Below are 22,223 nucleotides of genomic sequence, written 5' to 3'. Positions count from 1 at the left end.
CGTGGATCACGCGCCTGCGAGATTGCCAGGATGGAATTTATTGCGTCTCGATTAGAGCGAATATTGGGAGATTGGGTTCCTCTGAGCGCTGAAGATGCCTAGAGTGCTGCGCGAGGAAGAGAGGCCTCAGAGTCTCGTCCGAGATGCACGATGAACCGCGTCTCGCCGGGTGCTCTACGATCGAGTGAACAGATATCGGCTAAACGAAATGCGCAGTCAGCGAAATACAATTGTTAAATCGTTGAGACGGGCGTGCAGCATTCCACGTCTATTAACTCTCTTGGAACGACGATCATCGACGAGGTCGAGTCAGACAATTTTGTTTAACAATACCTCTACTCTCGAAGAGTCGATACCTGGCCTGGATCAATGGTTGTTCGTGGGTCCACGCTTCTAAAGCGCGAGCGTAACCGATGTGCGACCGAACCGAAGTGGAACCGGGAGAAATATTGGAATGGAGACACGCGCTCGAAATAAGCGACGCGGTCGTCGAAAGGGGCGGGAAAGGGGTTGGGAAAGCGCGGGAGTTCGAAAACGTTAGAAACGGAAAAATATCGTTTAGGTGGCTCTGTCGAAAACAGTTTGCGCCCGACGACTGGCGTTGGCTGGCAGCCAAACGAACCGCTCGCGAACCCAGAACGATCCTGCGATCGCGAAAGACGCGCGCGAACGGAAGCTGGCCGGGGAGGGGTCGCGGGACTAAGCGGGGGATGAAATAAAACTGGGGTGGTCGCGACTCCGAGAAAATAGAAAGTTGCCATGGAAGCGCGTAAACATATAAATCTCGTTGACCGAGAGCGCAGCTAGGTTAGCTGCAGTTGGAAGTTAACGCTCGTTCCGCTTCCCTTTACTCTTCCTTGTTCGTTCTTTAACCGCGTTTCGCCCCTCCAACTACTGCTCTTCTTTCGCCTGATATCCTTTGTCTCTGCCAGCGGGGCACACTCCCTCGAGCGAGAACTTCGATTTTGTTGCGAGCTAAAACGGTTGAGAAGAGATTAGGGACTACCATATAAGGAACTCGTTATTCTTCGATAGGACCTAAGCAACGTATTTTCATTTATGATTAATTTACATTTACCACGAAGCCTCTCCTTTCCCTTCCTCCCCTTCGATAATCTTTCTTCTAATTCCGCAAAGTAACACTCGACACGAATCGTAGGAGTAGTATCGCGACGCAATCGTTCGTGCTAATTGGTCGATATAAACGCAAACTCTCCAGATAAGAATAAAATACGCGCGGGTAAAATGAAAATATTTTTTTCCCTGCATCCCGTACGTCGGGTGGCGTGCGGATTCGCCTATCTGCTATCTTTTTCCCGGCTGGCCGGGATCGATCGAGCGTTACTTATAAAATAGCAGCTGTTTACAGCCGGCGAGCGTTTAAAAATAACCATAGAAGTAGCTCGAGTGGCGCGTAACGTCGTTTAACGCCTGCAGCAGGGGCGGCGACGTCGTTAATTCAATATAAGCTGGCTGTTTATCGCGCAACGATAATCCAGTCTCGCAGTGTTGGCGAAATATTGAACGCTTCGCGGGATAATTCGCTCGGATATTTCTCTTCCATCGCTATTCGGTCCGCGGCGACGATCTCTTTCGGTGATAGAGAATTCCGCGAGCGTCATCCGTCGATTATCACTCGATTCTCGATCGGCCGACACCGCGAGAGGCAGGGGGAATAAAACTGGAGCGTAATATAGAGATGCCATCGCCCGTGGCCCGTGGAATCGAGGCTGTAAAAGACGAAGAAGGATAGCGACGGACGACATAAATGCGCCGCTTGCTATAGGCGAGCATTATCCGTGCGCACCGCTTAAGACCGATGTATAAAACGCGTATTCGTACTTCCTCCCTGCGGAATACGCCATCGCCGCACACGGAATACGGAATTGTGTATAAATTCGCGTGAACGGTTTTACTGGCCGAAGTTGAAGGTCCGTTCCGCGCTACGGCCGACCATAACGGCGTTCTTGCAACCCACTAGTGGCCAGTTTCTCGCCACTGGACGTTGTTATGTAGCAGCGCACCACTTGGGAGTTACGTGAACTCGACTATGTACGAAATTGAAATAAATATTAGCTAATGGAATGATCATGGAACGACGGAGAAGCTGAGAACTTTGCCGCTGATCGTTCTCGATATTAATTTGGAACGAATCGAATTTCCTAATTTGTGATAGGACATCTTCCGATCAAAAGCTTCGAGACTGCAGAAAGAGATGGATTAATGTTCTAATCACCGATCAGCCAAATTACCGTTTTGTCGTGGTTATTGCTGGACGCAACGCGCGAATCCAATTACCCATTGTCGAGGTCTGCGTCGTATATTGGAAAATTAGGCTCGAATGACTCCCTGAGGGAAATTGCGAGACATTGATTGCGGGACTGCATAGAAAGATGATTAATTCCAACAACTCGTGGACCGTTCTCGATACCACTAATTCCTCATAAAATGTGGAACGAATCAGTGGAATCCGAACGAACTTTTGGAATTTTCTAGAGCGAGCACCTTCGAATAATCATGGTCCGAAAGTTGTTTTATTTTCAACTCCATCACTCTGACGCGACACGAAACGGGACGGTGCTCGACGACAGCAACAACCACCGAGCAATGGTTTCGACCAAGTTTTGGTCAATTTGCCCACAAGTCACGGAATTGCTTGTCGCGTTACGACTGCCTAGTCGATACTGCTTGAGTTACAGTCTGCTCGTATAAAGCTTTACAATTTTCTCCTTGGAGCCCGCAGATCCAAACGCCTTGAGTTACCGTCGATCGGCCAGCAGTAAAGTTCTTATAACTGTTTAATCCCCTCGGAGGCTTTATCCAGCCGCATCGAGTTATTCGCTGATATACGATCGCAGTAAATGTTCAGTATCATTCGTTGACGATCACGAAGGATATAAAAAGGATGCCTGAAACGCGTCATCAGTTTTCGATCTCGTATCCGTGTATCGTGGTCCATATCTGTGTAACCGAACGCGTGTGGAGTCTTGCAGACTTAAAGAAGAAAATATCTACTTAGTATTTTCAAGATGAAAAATAAATAAATTTTCATCTGTGATTCAGCGATATTGGATCAGGGATGATCCTCTTCGAATTAGCTAATGCATAATCCAGTATTGCAGACATAAATACCTTGGCCAAGCACCTAATAATTGGTATCTTGAAATTGCCTACGTTTATCGCGACTGATCATTGTGCAAACAAGCTTCTCTGGCGATCAATTTATTAGCAATTATCGATAAACCGCGCAGCCAGTGCCAAAGCACACGACGCTCACAATTTGCCCTGTAGTCAATTAAATGTTTTTAATTGAAAGTCACAGGGAATTCGCAGTCGCCGGACGCGGGATCGCGTGTTCTTTTTTAGGGACGTTTGGCTTGGCGCAAAATGGAGTACATTCGTATTCTTTGTCGGTGCTCGTTGTTCGAAAAGAAAGCAAACAAGTTTTTTGTTCCATGCACGTTCGATGCATTAGCCGATACGTCTTTTGTTTCGATAACATCGTTCCGTAGCTGCATCAGTGCCGTGACTACCAGGTAAATAAAATGAACGGTCGATTTTTACAACGCCGTCCAGGCACTTATTTATCTCGAATGAAAATAGTTAAAACACAGGTGGATCTTATTCCGAGATCGCTGACAAACTTGTCTGCCTCGAAAGGTGGATGATGGAAGTCTTCTCTTATCAGGAATATAAAGTTGGTCGAAAATACTGTAAGAACGCAGTTGCTCGTAGCGTCCCAACAGTTTGTCGGCGAATTTCGGACAACCACCGTCACGTAGCATTGTGCTGCAGACGCAACCATTGTTTCGACGTCCCCTGGATTCGTTCCGTCAGCTGATCCGAGCGTGTGTCCTCGTTAACGTTCGTCACGATCGTAATTTATGCGCTTGCGGAAACCGTGGCGCAGTCGAGGTTATTATTAACGAGCCTAACGTCGCTGCTGGCAACGCTTCGCGAAAAGAAGCGTCTTCCAACGAATTATTCCGTCTCTGTTGGCTTGACTGCTCGAGCTGCGTCTTGACATCGTTTCCAGCGGGACTAATTTGCAGGACACTCAAATTTCGACGCGGTCGAATGTAAGACGCCCACCGCGACGGTGAATGAAGACGTTAAAACAGAAACAAAGATAAAAGAAGCTAGCGTTGAAAGCGATTAAAAACCAGGAATCGCGTAGTCGGAGGCGAAAACAAAGAGAAGAGACCTGGGAATTGACTGTGCCGAGCTTCTGGGCCATCCACAACCGAAACGAAGACGATGCCAGCGAAAAGATCGACGAATGAAAGAGTGCAACATATATTTATCCACGGAGCGCCGCGGAAACTGTGTGCTGCCCTCGAGCTGTTTTTGGAAGTTACCTTCGGGGAGTGGGGCTCCGCAAACAGAGGCTAAAAGGTTTGAGAGAAGCACGCTGAAAAGAAGTGGTTGCTGCTACCCGTTAAACCGTGAAATACCATCCGGAAACCCGGGAGCAAACGGTAATTTACTCGACTGTCTGTACGTTCGTCTCGAACCTTTCTTTCTTGGAATTATCTGCCCCCGAGTTTAAAGTATTGCGAAAATTTCAACCAACCATTTCGAGACGAAACGCCTGCTTCGATGTCTCGTAAAAGCAATATTTCCACTTGTTGAAATTTGTTGACTCGAGATTTATCTTCCATATTCTTTATCATATTTAAAAAAATTCCAAAGTCAACATTCTCGGCGCCCCCGAAGGAGCTGATTCAAGAATATGAGAGAAAACTTTTTAGAAACAAGCGATTCCCTAGTAATGATCGTGCTAGAAATTCTAGCCTAGAATGTCTTCCACGAGCAACAGATTAGAAAATAATTACCGCTGGTGGAGTTTCGCGCGTGTCACGGTTAAGCGTGTATTAATTCCATTTGCACTTTGGTTAAGTACCCGGTAATCAACAGCCATTATCGCCTCTCGTCGCGGTAATGCCATTAAAAATCAGTCCGAACCTTTCGAGCGTGGCTACGTAACGTTCCTATTTAATGGGAGAGCTGGTCGCCGCTGGTGGCAAGGCTTCTAAAGTTCCAGAACATGCAAACCATGCACAGTCGAAACCGGTGATTGGACCAATTCAGGAACATGCTAGTTCATACTGATAGGTATAGGTTTCCCAGCACTGCTTTGAGGCATTAAACAGATATCGATATAAGTTCTCGACAGTGTTGCTTAAACGCATTTCCTGATATTTCTTGTAGTATCGATTACGTTCCAACATCGAGTATCGTCGACACTTTAATGATGTTACGACGTAACAAGTTTACTAATAGATTTGTCAATTATTGGAATAACCTCGATCAAACGAGTATTAAAATTACAATTTCTTGGTTATTAACTTATCGTAGTTATCAAGTGATATCATTTATTCCCGTTAGTAAATTAATAATAGTAATGGAAACAATGATATTATTTACGCTTTATGTGCAGAGTTTCCATTGAGGCTGGAATGTAATTAAACAGATACCAAACTAACTGTAATTGATACAGAATGGTTTAATGCTAAAATATCAATTTCAAACCCGAACAATTCGATATCGATGCAGATCTCTGTTCTGTAACTGATCGCAACAATTAGCGTTCGGGAATCGGAGGTAAACCTAAAATTTCGCTTCGTGATACTGCATTGAAAACTACAGGAGGCACGAGGCATTTTTCAAGCTTTTTATAACATAAAACAACGTAATGTAAACATTGCTAGAAAGAAATTTGAGAAAAGAAAACGATCATTTTTATCGTACTTATTTCTAGCATTTTAAAAAGACTGTATGACGAGTCACGTCAAATTTACATTTCAATTTACCCTCGTTTCGCTGTTTGAAATGTCTTTCATCTAGATGAGAATGTTTCGCGTCCGTGGCGCGAAGAATGGTGTGCTCGGGCACAGTAGGATATGGGCGTCCGTGGTCAGCAGCGCGTACAGTAGAACGCTACTGCGACCAGCCAGACGAGCAGAGCGAGAATGCGCGGTCAGTCGGGCGCGTAAAACGTAAACGGAACTCCTTCGGGTCCGTCTTTTGAAAGGACGTATCCCGAAGGCAAAGTCAAACACCATCGCTGTAAATCCGCAAGGAGCAAAAGCAACACCATGATCTGTCTCTATTTTCGGTACGTCTTTGCGAAAAGCGGGATTGTTCGTTCACCGTGAAGTAACCATTGTATTTGCAGCTGCAACCAAAGAAACACCAGTTCCCAGACACCCGGTGTATCTATTCAAGGCTGAGTGGGTTAGGTAGCGAAACGATGTCGAAACTACCGCAGTTCCAATTGCGAACCACAGCGTCCAAGAGGAACGGATGATTCGATCGCTGATCGATGGGACGCTGATTAACTTAAAACTGGAAACTGGAAGATTTCCTTGCAGGCAAACGCAGTATGTTTTACCTACGTTAAGTAAAGAAAATAATTAAAGAGTGGGTTAATTGAAATCGTAAAGCGCAGATTACGGTTCGTCCCGTGTCGTTCCTGCAGTCTAGAATTAACTCCGCGGCTAGATTGCGGCCCTCCTTATGAAATTATCCCGAAGTGGATGAAGATTTCTTCCTCTGCCCGTGATGGGAACGAAATTGACGTAAAGGGACGGAACCCGCAGCCTTATCCGACATGGTAACGAGCTCTCCTCTTAGTAAACTTCCGTCCTAACGCACGAAGTTTATCCGCTGCCTTGGTAAATGCCTCTGATCTCTGTCCGTCGGCGTCGAATATCGAAGTTCCGCGGAGATAATTTCTCGAGATAATCAGCTCGTTGGTTTAGGAACCTTCGATCATCGTTCGCCATCTTTTCCCGACGTTTCCCTTCGTCTTCAGTCAAAGTCCCATTGAACTTTGACTAGGCTGCCCACGATGAAACAACCATTTTTTTCTCGTTAATAAAAGGAACAAATTCGAGTTACTTCGAGTAACTAATCAAATGGAGCTTGCCCGTCAAAAAATAAACGATGACCAGATAATTCGAAAACAAAACGAGGTCACACCAGGAAGAAAATGGATGAAAATTGTCTAATATTCTCCAAACGACTCGCTAATAAAGAGAAAAGCATGGGATACGTGTCGCAACAGTAGGAATAGGCCACTTTTCACCGGCAGAGATGGTCTTTATCGCGTGCACTCGAACACGCTCTGGTGCCGAGAGTGCGCCAACAGTTTCCATTTCAGGATAACGTCTCTAGAAATTCGAAGTCGCCTTTCATCGAGGCCGTTCGTAACAGGAGACAAAGGGACATTTATTCGCCGCCGCCACCGGAACCCAGTCTCTCCTTACGAATTACTTTCGCGTCGAGAATCGATTTCCAATCGCCCGCGGCCAGGATCTCCGCTGTTGACTCGGCACGAATCTGATAAGATGGGACAATCGCGAGAGGGTAGGTGCGCAGAGAAGTGGAACAGGAAGATTCGAGGAGTGGAAAATGAGCGAAGGGCCTCGAGGCCTTTGTAATACATACTCTTCCACGGACTAACAAGTCTAGAAATGATTCGAGGGAACGATTAAAATTTAACAGAGACTGATACGTACTTTATTAGAAAAACTGATGCACTGCAGGAAGGGATGAAATTGTTCCGACTTTGCCTGGGTGGCGGTGTTTTCCCGTGGAAAATTGAGAATCCGTACGCAAGGTGCCCTGGCAGCGTGAAACACGATCGGTCGGTGCTGTTCTTAATCCGGGAGCTCAAAGTGCCACGATAAAAGTTTTCGAACCAGGCAGGAGCGAGAGATGTAAATTCATCGGAGCTTCGGAGAGGCACGGGGATAAAAGGAGACGTGGAAAACAAACGATGGGAAAGTTTCGCGGGCCGCAGAGCGGAAAATCGCTGGCTTCCCAACTGAAGAGCACAGTAAAGCGGCAACTTCAACAATGACTAGGGTACAGAAACAATTTTTTTCCACCGAGAACTTGCTACGTCGCGGAACGGAACTCGTTAATGAAATTCTTTTGATCGAAATCTTGCGTCGAATTCAATTTTTCCTCCGATCGTTTGAATTCCATTAAAAATGAAACCATTAAAATTAGAAAACAGAATAATTGTTCTTTAACACATAGTGTTCTTTGAGTACGCTATGGTAGAGTTCAGTTCCACTTCAGTCTCCTTTTGTAAATCAATCATTGTTATAGTATCTAGTTAATGACAACATATTGCGATAACTGGTCGGTTCATTTCCTGCATTTATAGCAATCGATGATACGGATTATAATGCAAAACGTATGCCGCATAAATTCCATAAATTAATGTAATAATATTAACAGCCCATTTGGTATAAGTAGATACATTTTACATACGCAATATTCTGATATAAATTATCATTGCTATTGCTCTCCATCATTTTCATTTATTATATAATTATTTAAAAGATTTCCTTCCTTAATCGGCATTAATCCCCTTTCTTCCCAACATCAGGGGAGTTCGAAGCGCGTGGCTACTTGTTTGTCGAAAATATCGATAATCTGTAAAAAGTTGCGGCAATCCATTGCAATTTCATGTATCGAAAGACTCGATTGCGTGGCCGGGATTTCTTTCATCTACTCGGGGCTCCACTTCGATTTGAAGAAGGCTTGCCCGTAGGTTCAAGACGAACCAGATAAGATGGCAGGACGAACGAAGAAAAAGGAACACGGGGCACGTAGAGGATAGTGGAAGCTTTGCCGACTCGCAAAGTGGAAAATGGACGAAGCGACTTTGCGGTTAAAGGATCCAACAAAAGTGGATCTCCGGGAAACCTTTCACCGGTAACACGAGTTTCAATTTTTCTAATGGATTAAGGGCTAACTTGCATAGCAATTATCGCACCGTGCAAACTGTTGTCGCGGTCTACAGGAGATTCTGGTTGACGAGAAGGAACGACTTCTCGAGGAACGAAGGAACGTTCTCCGATAGGGCGTACGAGTATCTTGCCTCCTTTGAAAATAGGCTAGTTTCAAAGTTCAGATTAAAATTTACGAATGCGTTCGCTTTATATATTTTTAAATTTGCGTTGAGAAGTAGTGGATAAACGTAACCCTTCAAGAATCGCGGGAGAAGTTTGGTTCGCGGGACAAATTTGTTTTATCGATTCGCGAAACGAGTCGTATCGTTTCGCAGCGCGCTCGACGATGATCCCGAGTTCCCTCGACGCAATCCTTTAAATTAACGAGACCACGTTGTAGCTCCAACAAGGACCAAACGCGTCGAGTGTATTGCAAATAAAATGGAACGCAAAAAGTTACCCGGGACAGGCGAGCTATACCAAGTCACAGAGAGGACAAAATGAACGCGCGCGAGCTTCGAGCTAACCGGGGAAACCGATTGACGTAAATATTTAAAGTTTCCGGAAGAAGGCGGATCTTTAATCTCGCTAATGACACGCCACGGTTACGCGAACCATTTCCTCGCGTTTTAACCCGTTGTTTGCATTGCTGCGTTGCGTATTAAAAGTAAACGAGTTTGGCCAACTTTGCGGCCGCTTCGAACTTGGATGAAATGGAAAAATTCCAAATTTTAGCGGATTCGTCGTCTGCGATAAAATTAGTTTGTTCGAAAGTCGAATAAATAATATATGAAAAGCTCGAGTTAAAGCAACTAGCATTTTTTAAGGAACCTATTTTAAAATATTCTCTTCGAAATAACAATTCAATTTTCCTCCGAGAGTTCGCGAAAAATCTTTACGAAGGGCTGCGGGACGTTGGAATATGAAAAACACTGGACTCTGGAGCTTGGCTCTCCGCGAATGTGCCAGGAAATATTTGTTTTGAAGGAAATCCAGTCGCGGAATCGATGCAACGCGATTCCTGTCGACTCCGGCGACTAATTAAATAAACGACAGAGCTGAGCGGCCATTTATCCCGGCGAATCGAGTTGAAAATCGATTCACCGTCGAAAGGACGCTTCGACTTGACGCGCTCGAACGTCGCCTGGGGTCGAGATCCTCTTGCCAGAGCATGCATTCAACATTGATCAGATCGAGGAAACCAGAACGGACATCGGAGTGGAAGGAAATGGCTGGAGGGAAGAAAGGCCGCCGCGAGGATAGCGTCGCAGAAAAGAACAGGAGCACGCGGCGGATAGGAAGGCGATTCGCAAAGTAGAAAATGGACGAGGTGACTTCGGGGTTAAGAAAACCGACGGAGCACCTGCTGGATCGAACCGAACCCACTCGAACGGTGCCGTGTCAATTTTCTGCGGGATTTCAAACTTGCCTAGGTAGCAATTTTGACTCGCGTTGGCCCTTGGAGACTGCAAAATCAAGATTCCTTCGGAAATGCACTGTCATTGCGTCTTGTGATTCTTGGGAAGTAACTGTTGTTGTTATCTTTGAGATTTAGAACTTTGCTGGGAGAAACAACTTGTGCATCGGAGGTGGAGTTCTTTATTTTTATATCTTTGGATAGGAACACCAGGAACAATCTTGGAAGATTTAATTTTAAATTTGATTTCTAATGAAACGAGTGGAAAGATCAAGCAAACTAAGAAATTTCACCGTGATGGACTGTTGTCACGGATGAGAGATCCAGTGGCGACGCGTATGACTATTAAGAGCGACAGGCAGCACTTGCGTGAATCACGATTATGTCACCAATAATAGGAGAGAAGGGTAGATATTAATAGTGACAAGCAGCACCACGCTTCATCCCGCGATGGCTTCAATGGATCGATGTCGCCCGAGCGCTCTGGTCGGATTAATCCAAGATCAAGTTACAGTCAAGAGTATCGCGCGACTGTGCACGATATCACCTTTGAATCCAAGAAGCACGAGGACTCACGAATACCGCATAACCGAAATGAGCTTCGCGTGCTCCAAGGTTATCGACGCCTGAGCGAACCTCTACAATTAATAATTTCCGCTAAACTTCACGCTCGATATTCACGCATGGATTTCCATATTTCTTCAACGATCAATTTTACAGCACTACTCGAACAAAAAGTTCGATTAGCTAGACAAGCTAGCTTGGTATTTGTACTCTTTTTACATTTTACGTGCATACTGACAAACTTCATTCATCGTTCTTGAAACTTATCGATTCTACTTGGCGGTCGTATAAAGCGTTCTATTTAAAAACTTTTTCATGCTAGATTAATTAAAATTTTAGCGCCCAATGCATCGACTAGAAAGAGGATCGTCGAGTAATCCACGTTAAAAAAATTTTTCTCACCCTCATTAAATTGTATGACTCATCAGGAGGAGTCTTCCTATTCCGAAGAACACAACCCTAAACTGTAAGGCCGTAAAGATTAAGAGTCTTTTTCTAAACCGTGCCGTGAGCTCGAAAAGATTAAGAATCTTCTTCTGTGCTGCGCTCTGAGCCCGTAAAGATTAACAATCTTCTTCTAAACTCTGCCGTAAGCGTAAAAAGGTTAAGAAGCGGCGATCTAGTGAGAGACAATGTAATTAGCGCGAACCGACGAGAGGAGGCGTTATCTGATAACGCGAAACCGGTAGATCGTATTTCACGGGGACGTCTCGACGTTTTCGAGCCGCAGAGCATCCATCGCACGGATCATCGGTCCGTTTCCGCGTCAGATTCCGCCCCCGCAAATTCAGAATTCACGGCAGCGCGATTCAGGGTATCCCGCGGGAGGGATTAGCCGTCTCCCTCCAGGGTCTGCTTTGATAACCGTTATTAATTGTGGTCATTGTCGCGGTCTTCGTCGCGGCATCTGTAGGATTCTGGGACTGGCCGACACCTGCGTTACTTCGTACTCGAATTGTACTGCTCGAGGATTTCGCAAACCGCCCCATTGGCGCTGTCAGTGAAGCATGCTGCTGACCCACGTATCGACCACCAGGGGCTTCCCCGAACCCCGCCTCGGGACCGCGGGAACGGGGATGGATTTCTGGCACAAGACACGGTTCTCTGCACACGCTCCACCCTGCTCGATTCTCGACACCGATATATTCCTTCGTCCTCCCTGTTTACATCGTTCTTCTCGCGGCTCGGATAAGGTCCAGCTTCCTCTCTGCGCGAATTACGGATCCGAAACACTTTCTGTTCTCGCCTTCGACCTTAAACGATCGGGAATATTAATATCGGAACGCTTTGAACTTCGGTTTGTGCTCTAGAATCCTCTGATTCCTGGCAGACGGGGCTAGAATGTAGAATGTGAAAAATTGACCCACATTTTTTGTCCTATTTTCCATTCTTTAAAGTAAATAAATGTTAAAAAACCTAAAACCTAACCATTAAAATAAGTGCGAAAATCGTACGTGCTGTCGTTGCTAAGACATACAGGGATTCAGGTGGAACACGTTCTCGGAAATTAAAATAAATTTTACAGTTCAGCTGTCCTGCGGGATGAAGACCTCTCGCGTGGCGTGAATCCCGCGGATCTGTTACTGTCAGTCTTTCCCTAAACGCGCTTGCGCCCCGAGTGCATAATAAATTTCGAAGCTCACTGCCGCTGGCAGACTTCAAAATAAAACGTTTTTCAACCAGCGCAAGTTTTTTTTCCGGAAAAAGAAATCGGTGAATGGAACCGTGCGACGCTTGCTCTTACGAAAGAGGATTTCCATTAGGCGCGTATTAAAAATCAATTTCATTTTTATTGGATTTTCCGAATGTATGTACATATCGAATGCGCGTACGTAACGTACGTAAAGCAGGTATGAATCCATCCTCTTCGAATTTTGAGGGCAGTAATCGCTTACTGGATCGGACAGATGGAAAATTTTTATCTGCATTTTCGGAACGTTCGTTTAATTGACAATCTATTCGTAAAGTTTTGGTGTGAATAGCGACAATGCTCGCGAGTGAACAGGAATTTCATTAATGCGATGAAAAATTGAAGCGAAGATTTGTTGTCGACCGGTGTTCGATAGATCGATCAGAACGATTTTGCTGTACTAAGAACAGATGTAACGGGATTTATGAACGGCTATAAAATAATTACTGCACGCGTCGAGACGTGACACGTCATACGCGCCGCTATTAATTTCGCGCTTGTTACTTTTGATCAATTATCCCAAATCGAGCGATTAATCGGTAAATCGATCGATTCAATTAGTCATTTCACCAGCTCGCTACGCATCCTAGTATTACTAGCCTCACGGCCAATTTTCGTTAATTAAGTGAATGGACGGGAATGCATAAATGCGTCTACGCGAATGAATAAATGATCCTCGTATATTAATGAACGCGATTAAAAGATTTTGCGTATGAACGCCTCGTAACAGGAAGAAAAATCAATCGAAACCTACCCAACCGTTGCAAATTCCAACGAAAATATCAACCCTTCCATCTTCCTTTGTTCATTTTTTAATTTAATTATTTTAATGCCCTCCGTAATATCTATTTGCGCGGATGTTTCATCATGACATACTTTACGGACTCACTTCGAATAACGATAAAAAGAATCTACAAAAAGTGTTACGCTTCCGTTCAAATAAATCGAAGTAACCTTCGCAACTCGTTAAGAGAATAAATACTTGAGAAAGTTCACCTCCTCGAGAATTACGTTGGGCGAAAGATGGTTAAACTTTTATCCGAAACAATTTTCCGTAAATTTACGGAGGAAGCCTCGAAACTTGCCCGGGAACATTTACGTGAAACAGTCCGCATAGGAAGAAAGGAATTTGATTTTACTTTCCATTAATCCATTAAGTACCACTGTCCTATTTAAAGGACGCTCCGAGGAACATTTTTCCGACGGCATTAACATTTATTCGAAAATTATGCAATTTTCAAAGTCTCGAGCTGAGATCCGAATACAGTGCGACGTAATTTTTTTACAACCGTTTTTGAGATAGTTTTTGCAGTGGTCCTCAAGGGCTATATCTACGTTTTATTATAGCTATAGTAGAGGTTCAGCGATCCCGAGGTACCCGAGCTATAGGGGGACGAGTGGATCCCAATGGATTACTGGAATCCCTAATGGGAGAATTATAAAGAGAGGTATCTAAGCAAATGTAAATGCAAAATAATGTAAAGCAAGAATTAAATGCATTTACGGAATGAACAAATACAAGACTGAGGCATTATTATGCATAAAACATACTCACTGGCATTCCAAATAAATACTTTACAGTATTCCGAAAATCTCATCGGAAGCCGTTCATCTTTTATTCGTTGCACGAAATTCTTCACCCTGGGGGTCTACGCGAGGCAATGGAAGCGATACTCGGAGGAACGCGCGAAGGAAGACGAATTCGGGTGGCTCTCGGGTCGTATGTTCTTACGATTGTCGAATTGGAAAACAATTTGAGCACGAACGTAGCTCCTCGTCGGGAACTAAGAGACTAGGCCGCTGAGGGGGAAGGTTAGAAGGGAGAATCTATCGGGGAAAAAATCCGAGGAAACGTCGAGGCGGAAGTCGAGCGAGCGGAGGACTGGAAGGCAATCGCGGTGTAGGATCGCAATAAATAGCTCTCGACGAAACACAGCCTGGACAAGTGGTTGGAGAGAGCGGTGAAAGACTGGCATGGCAGTGGGGAGACAGATCGATAAATAAATTTGTCGTCCGTGGAAACACGGCCGGGTAATGGCGTCTGAAAACTCCGAGGGATGTGGCAATCAGCAGGGAACCCGATGTGCGCCACGAGCTTTTCGCTCCAGGCACGCGGAGGACGTTCCAAAAGTAATGATCTCGCTCGCGTAATGAGCAACGAGAGCGTGTAGCTCCGCTCGACAACGTTTTTTCACTGTGGGTCAGTCTCGATAAATAATATTCTGTCCCGGCAGTTTGCGGATCGGCGACATGCTTTACGACATGTTTACGACTGCGTTACTAACGTTCTTAGTCTTGTTTACATTTATATAGTGTCTCGCTGTGAAAACCTCTACATCGGTAGAAAATGATAGAAAGCTTGATACGTTGTTTCGATAGAACTGATGTTACATTTGTTTCAAAGCAGAGGCAACTCTTTTAGTCGAACTTGTGACGACTCCACCGAGACAATAATTATTTAATGGCACCTAATTTCAACGATCAAAAGTCGTACCTGTTAAACTTTGAGAGGCATAACACACACCTTTCATGTAAAAAATATCGAGTCCGCTCCAAACTCGGGACGAATGTTCGCGCGATTATTCGTGCTCCGGAGTGGTCCTCGTGGCAAAATAAGAGTACGAGATTAAAACGGGAACGAGTGGGACGAATTCGCTAAATGATAAATTCGCGAGGGAGCTGAGTGGCTGAGAAGAGGAGCCCGGAAGTGGGCAAAGACGACCGAAAGAAAAATACGGGCGCGGGTCTACGAGAACGAGTGGATATATATACACGTGTCTGTCGTGTTCCAGTGGATTCGGATGCCTGTAGAAAAGTAATCAAAGGATGCTCCACTTTGGGCAAAGGAACAAAGGATTCTTGTACAGTTACGAGTGGAGATTTTTCATCTGGAGATAAGAAAACGTTTCCGTTCACGAGGAAAATAGCCTGACCGTTACGTGGGAAAACGAATTCTGAATGCACTGTTTATTCAGTGTCGATCATTCTAAAGGGATTCTTCCGCATTGTTTCGCGATGGCTTGGTCCACCAACCGAGGACAAAGTTCCGAACCTCACGGAGGACCGCGATTCTTTCTCGTAGATTTCGTTTCGTTTATTAAATCGTCCCCTGCAAGAGGGGTCGAGACAAAGCGCGTTCGAGAAACTGGAGGCACGATAAGGATTTCGACTCGAAGGATAACATCGAAAACAAAGGAGAGCAGTCGCCAGAGCCACTTGACCTGCGATAAACACTCCGGCAAGAGGCTGGGAAACGAGACGAACGAACAGTTGCGAGCTGGACAGAGAAACGAAATAATTCGGACTCGTGTAATGAAATTCGAGTAAAGGATTCTTAATTTCGATTTCAAATTCGATTAGAATGGATCATTTTAGAAATTCTTGGCGCGATAGCGTTAGTGGAACGAAATGAGGGCCACTGTAAATTCGCGGTGAAACGAAACCTCGGGTACCCGATGGTCGATCTTGACCGAAGCTCGATTTCCTCGTAAAATCAAATACACTCGGCAGCCCCGACTGGTATCTAGTCCTGATTCGATTTGCTGGTCGGCAAACGAAGTGTCTATGGGAGATCGAGCTGGGCGAGTTTATTCTGCGAAGGGAAAATAAAAATTTCTTCGACGTTAGGTGCGAGGAACGTTGGGGAACGAAACACTTGACTGGAAGAAGGTTGCAAGGTTCATCTGAGAATTGAATTAGTTGGATCTGCTACTATGGCACAGGCAAACTTCTTCGACGACAGTCAGTATGAATCAATTATCCTTTCTACGTGTCATTTTGATCTGATTCATGAAACTTGTTAGTTTGCAATGCAGTTTCATCGGAAACAAATATTTATTCCTAATATTGAACGGTCCATGGACTACACCAGGCGGGAGTTTATTAATCTCGAGAGCTACATTGACATTTGAAACAATATGGGACGCGTGACAACTTTGCGATTAATGATCCTCGCCGAACGCTGCATTTCATGACGAGTGATATCCACTATGTTGCGCAAGTGTCTAGAATAATTTAAACTACTATCAGAACGTGCTTCGAACCAAATTATGAGCCATTCAACTAATACAATGATAGGCAATCTACATAGCTCTGTGAATCGCTACCACCCATTTTATCCATCTCGTAAATTGAAATCGACCTGACTTATAAACCATTACACATTCCATGTCGATAATTGTGATATTTACTCCAGGTTTGTTCAGCATCGATTATTTAGGGTTACCCAGTCGAGGCTCAACCAAGACGAAAGCGCGAATCGAGCAACCCTAGTCGATCCCAGTAGAAGAATTCTCCCAGGTACACGATGCGTGTAAATTAGGAAAAATTCATACGAGGAGCACGACGTAGAGCTCGACGTGCTTTCACAACCGTCGTTCGCATCGCTCTCGAAACCGTTCTCCCGCGGAGAAATATTTTCACGTCTTCTCGACGCGACGTAGGTTTTTATTTCCATTCTGCTTGTCGAGCATCCCGCGCCCTATTCGTATGCACACACGCGAAACATCGCCAGTGATTCGCCTGAATTCTAAACCTCATTGCGTCTCCAACGAAACGATAAGCTCTCGCGGGATGAACGATCCACGAGCAAACTTGAGGCAAAACTTTATCTCGGCACGCGCGTATCGCGAATCCGGCTGAAATTGTTTCGCCAACTCGATAGCCGAAACAATCCTTGCTCGAGTTCGAACCGATTCGAGTTTCAACTCTTGAACCAACAGGTGCGACGATAATTCGTTAAATCGAGGTTCTGGCCACTTTAAACGAAAAGTCAATTATAAAAAGAACGATTTCTCACGATTTCTCATAAATGGTGGGAAACATCTCTTTAGTAACCCATTTGCCTGCTTGCACACCTCAGTGATGCAAAAAAGAAGGGTGTACTTTCTTTATAAAATTTGTCAAAGGAGGAACTTATTTTTACATGAGAGAAAGTTGCTCGCTCGGGAGTATCGCGTCGAGGTTTGAGTCAACACTACACACTTTCCGCTTGTCAATTATTCAACCGAGGGTGCTCGTAAAACGAGCCTCGAGATATTTATCCTGTAGGCGGGCCGAGAGGCTCCCAACAAGTTGTACGCTGGCAAGAATTGCGAATGGAATTCCATGAAAGAAATATCGCGATTCAGAATTGCGGGCTCGCGGTGAAATCGTGATAGATACTCCTTTCGAAACGTTACGATAGTAATAATTTATTTCAGACAGCCAAACCTAGGTGTTAAATACATCGAGCATTACATTTCAAAAAGTACGATAGTAGAGAACTTTCTCGTTGCCTTTTGCAAAGGATGACTCGCTGCCTAACCTGCCAACCAATGGGATAGGAAATGATCGAAGTGCACGCTCAACGACGCGGCGTAAATTCTCGTCGGTTTTAATGGTTTCGACTGGCACGTTAATTTTCAGTTAGCTTACAGCTTGCGGCGCCGAGATGCTTTGCGAACGAGCCCCTCCCAGGGCCAAGTACCATCGTCCCGGAACAACAGCTAAGGTTGTTAACTCATAGCTTACGCCAGCCCCGGAAGCTAAGTGCATTATCTTTTACGGGGAGCATGAATATCAAAAATGATAACTCTCGAGGCCGTGGCGTTGCGGACGGAGGCTCTGCGGAACCCTGTTACAATTTTCATTACCGCCAACGACACTGTGTCTCGATAATTCGAGTTCTCCCTAATCGAAACTCCTCGAAGCTCGAGACGCAGTCGCGTTATGTACTCGAGAGGAAGCGGTGTGCTTCATTCGCGATTCCCTTGGCGGAGAGCACTGCCACGAGTTTTTCAAAGTCGATAAGCTCGGTATCGAAACGTTTTCCGTTTTCCGTCGACTCCAGACGAAAATCTTCGAGGCAGAGGCTCGAACCTCTCGGAGCCCACCGAAGTTTCGATACTTAAAAGTTGGTCGTGCGGGCGGCGCGCTTAATAGAATTCCTATACTCAAGGCAAACAGCGAGTTAGGTGTACGAGGAGTAACGGACAGATAAACTTTCCGGATTAGCGGGACCGGGAGCCAGATTAATTCAATATGGCGGCATTACTTGGATAATTTCCAAACCGCGAACGAACGTACCTTGAGGTGTACATCCCAAGACCCCATCCACGTCTCGGAGTAGCTGTAATGTACAGTATTCCGTGCAAAGGATGGTGCAATCGGAACAACGGAGAGACCTCTGCCTGTCTACCTAACTTCAATTTACTCTTTGACTCTGTAGACGCTGGAGACTTTGCTCCTTTTTCTTCTGGTCATACGTATTGCCTTGGAACAGTGGTAACAGAGCTTGCGAGTTTAATAATGGAACATAAATTTAGCAGTAAGCTTCCTAGAAAAATCACTCGTATACGACGAAGCGACTGACAATAATCCTCGAAAGAAGGAGGGGGCAATGGCTGCGTGCGAAACGGCAATGTAACGCTGGTTAATAAAGGCGGATGACGAAGGTTGGGAAATCGATAGCCTAAAGAGCCGAATCTACGCAGAAAGCAGGGCAAACTACTCAGCAGAGTTCGTTGATTGGTTAACAAGCTGAATACCCGCGTAACGTTTCGAACCGTCATCCGGTCAAGGGAGGAAGCGAGAGCCAGACTGGAGAATCGAAACTCTGAAACTCGCCGGATTCAACTTCTCCGATATTGCTGGTCCTTTGACAGAGAGACACCGTAGAAGTTACGTTTTCGGTCGTGCTAACAGATCGACATGCAACGAACAAATCTATCGCTACGTAACTTCGATATCAACCGAACTCGCTACGGCCAATTTCATCCCGTCTAGTCGCCGTGCGCAACAAGAAACTGGTTTGTCAGGTCACACACACGCTTCCGTGCTCGATTGGATGCTCTGCGTCGCGAACCGTGGATTGTCTCTAGCGAAGGAAACAACTGTTTCCATGTAAATTGTTTGTTTCGAGTACACGTAATCGTATCAAACAATTCTCTTTCTTTTTTCGATCATGATACGTAACCAAACTCTATCGTCCCATTCTATATACAGTATTCAACTAATTCGGTTTATCTCTTCGTCGTCGATATAACTGCGCAATGTATAACGTGGAATTATAATTATTTTCAAGCTCGAACTCCCAGCCACGTTTCTACAGCGAGTAAACAACAGAATTATTTATTCGCAGCAGTCATACGCGGACTGTAATGGGTATTGATGAAGATTGTAGAATAAATGCGCTTTCCTGCGAAACAAATGCATCAGGCTCCTGCAAAAATGCGCCTGGAGCCTAGCCAGGATACAAAATTTCGCGTGCAGCGAGATATTTAACCATAACGTAGAAATAACGATGACGACTGGCAAAGTTTTGTTTCAACGCGAAAAAGGCACTCTTTGTTTTCGGAACTCTGTATATTGTGGGATTAACGAAGTGCGTGATGTTCGTTTAATTTTCATTTCTCGTTTAGATTTCGAGAGCTACGAGTTACGTAATCGTGTACCGACGCGAGTCGAATTTCAATTTGGAATTTCGCTGAAAGAAACGGGAGCGAGACGCTCCTGAGCTTGCAAGAATTCATGGCTGACGTGTTCGTTCTCCTGGCGAGGGCGTTTTTCAATTTCGTGCGGAAATGTTCGTGCGTGGCGCCGATAAAACAACAGGGAAACAAGAACGGTAGCGCAAGGCTCGTTATCGTCATCAATTTGGAAATATCGAAAATCTTAGCGTGTCGCAGTCGTGTTCTAGTTGGTACTGGGAAAAACGAGTTCGACGCCTTTTGCGTGGAGACAAACGTTTACCTGGCTGCTAGGGTTGTTCGACGCCCACAACCTACCACCTACTTCCTCTGAATTTCGTGTGCACACATGCCGACACCGCTATCGTTGGCTTTATCGCCACAGTGGAAAGTTATATTCCCCGAGGCCTTGCATAGTGTATTTTACGAACTCTAATTGTCGGCTGGTCTGTACGCCAACGCGCTCAGAAATTGGTAGCTGCCGTCCTGTTACGAATTACGCGCACAAGCGTACACCAAAGAGCGACGACCACGTTGGCAGAATCATTTTCACGTAAGAATTACGGACTTCTCGCGCAAGGAATTTCCGCGCTGGTTCTCGACGAGGTTAGCGCTTTTCAGCGGACTTTATGCGAGGTTTTATCGTCATGTTAATTTGCGATCCTCCGCTACGGTCTCGAAAATGGGCTACAGACAAGAAAGGAAACAGGTCACGCGAAAGTTGCGTCACTGTACTACTGAACAATCATTCCAACGAAACAATTCGCTTCTGCTCGAACCATGCGGGCTGACCTGTTGACGGAGAACCCCGCGAAAATTTCTTTTCGCGTTTCTTTCCATACGTTTACTCGTTTCTGGTCCGAAGAAGCTATTATACGAAGCTAGGAAAGTTTACATGGAAAATTTATTAGACTATTATTTAGATTAACCAAAGCCACGCTGATTTGCCTTTGTCGCTGTGCGACTGGTCCAGGATCTCTTTGTTTCGCAGGATATAGGTACTCTGTGACCAACGAGGCCGTGAAAGAGTTCGATTGATTTTGTTCCAACTGTAGAAAGTCGCTATAACCGAGACGCGTCGCGGTTCGTTCGACAGCACACCTTTCAACGAGCGATCGAGTCCCCCGGTTGAGCGTCGTTATCGGTGGGTTCACGTGCGAGGCGTTGCTGATGAATGGTCCCGCGTCTGCAAAGGCACACCCGTCACGCGAAACGTTATTTATAACGTTGGCTTGGGAGCTTGTACATCGGCCAGAACGGTTTTTTGAATGAACACCGTGAAACGCCGTTGCGAACTGAACACGATCGGTTCCATGGACTTCGTATCGTTCAATACACGGCCATGTCTCGCGTATCGATAACATTTGTTTCTCGAATCCGCCATAGGGAGTCGTCTCCGGGTTTGTTTATATTTGTTCAGTCCCTCGAGCTTTGGAAATGCGACGAGTCCGCCAAAATTCATGGCGTGGGTAAAAAAAAATAACCTCTCAGAAAGGCAGAGCTGTAAGGGTAAACAAACACGGTTGGAAAAGAAAGCATGAAATTTGGTAGCAAGATTGAAGAATTATTGGAATGTAAGGACAGGCGAGGACTTTGTAAACAGCAGAGGCGAAGGATCCATCTCTGTCGGACAGTCAGCCAACCAGAACACTTGGAGCACAGGAGTAATGTGGTAGAGTTTACGAGCACAGTATGAATAACGAAGACACGAATTTTGGATACGCTGAACAAAAGAGGATGGCCGAGAAGAAAGACAGGGGCTATAAACCACGGTACGATAATCAAACAGGCAGACCACCAAGGATCGAGAATGTATGAGTGTAGAATCGTTTGACAATACACGGCGGGAAGGATATAAAAGACCTAAACGAAACAAAGTAGATACAGTGGAGCAATAAAATGTGTCTCTCGAAATATGTTTCGTCAAGCGTATACCACCATGACTCTCAGTCTCTCGATTAAAGGTCTATTTACACATATCCGTAACGTGTCAGTTCCGTAATGTTCCATCAGTGTCAGTGATTTTAAATATTCTTCTGTTGTTTTTGAATGGGCATGTTCACACACGTCCGACACCGCTCCGTGACGTTACTGATATGGTACGGATACGGAACTGACACGTTACGGACACGTGTAAATAGCCCTTAACCCTAGCGGTATCGCTTTTCGGTGTCGAGATCATCGCTAGGAAAAAATATTTCCAGGCTCGCCACAGTTTCCAACGAATTGTATCGACATTGGCTCGTAATTCTCGCACTCGATACAGCATGAGTGTGCGCGAACGAGTAACGTGTATTCATTGCGCCAGAAGCAGAAGTTATTACATCAGAGTCACACGTGCGCGAAATTTCTCC

Source organism: Hylaeus volcanicus, chromosome 3 (assembly GCF_026283585.1).
Source record: "Hylaeus volcanicus isolate JK05 chromosome 3, UHH_iyHylVolc1.0_haploid, whole genome shotgun sequence".
Classification (NCBI taxonomy): Eukaryota; Metazoa; Arthropoda; class Insecta; order Hymenoptera; family Colletidae; genus Hylaeus; species Hylaeus volcanicus.
This window is presented reverse-complemented; position numbering follows the sequence as displayed.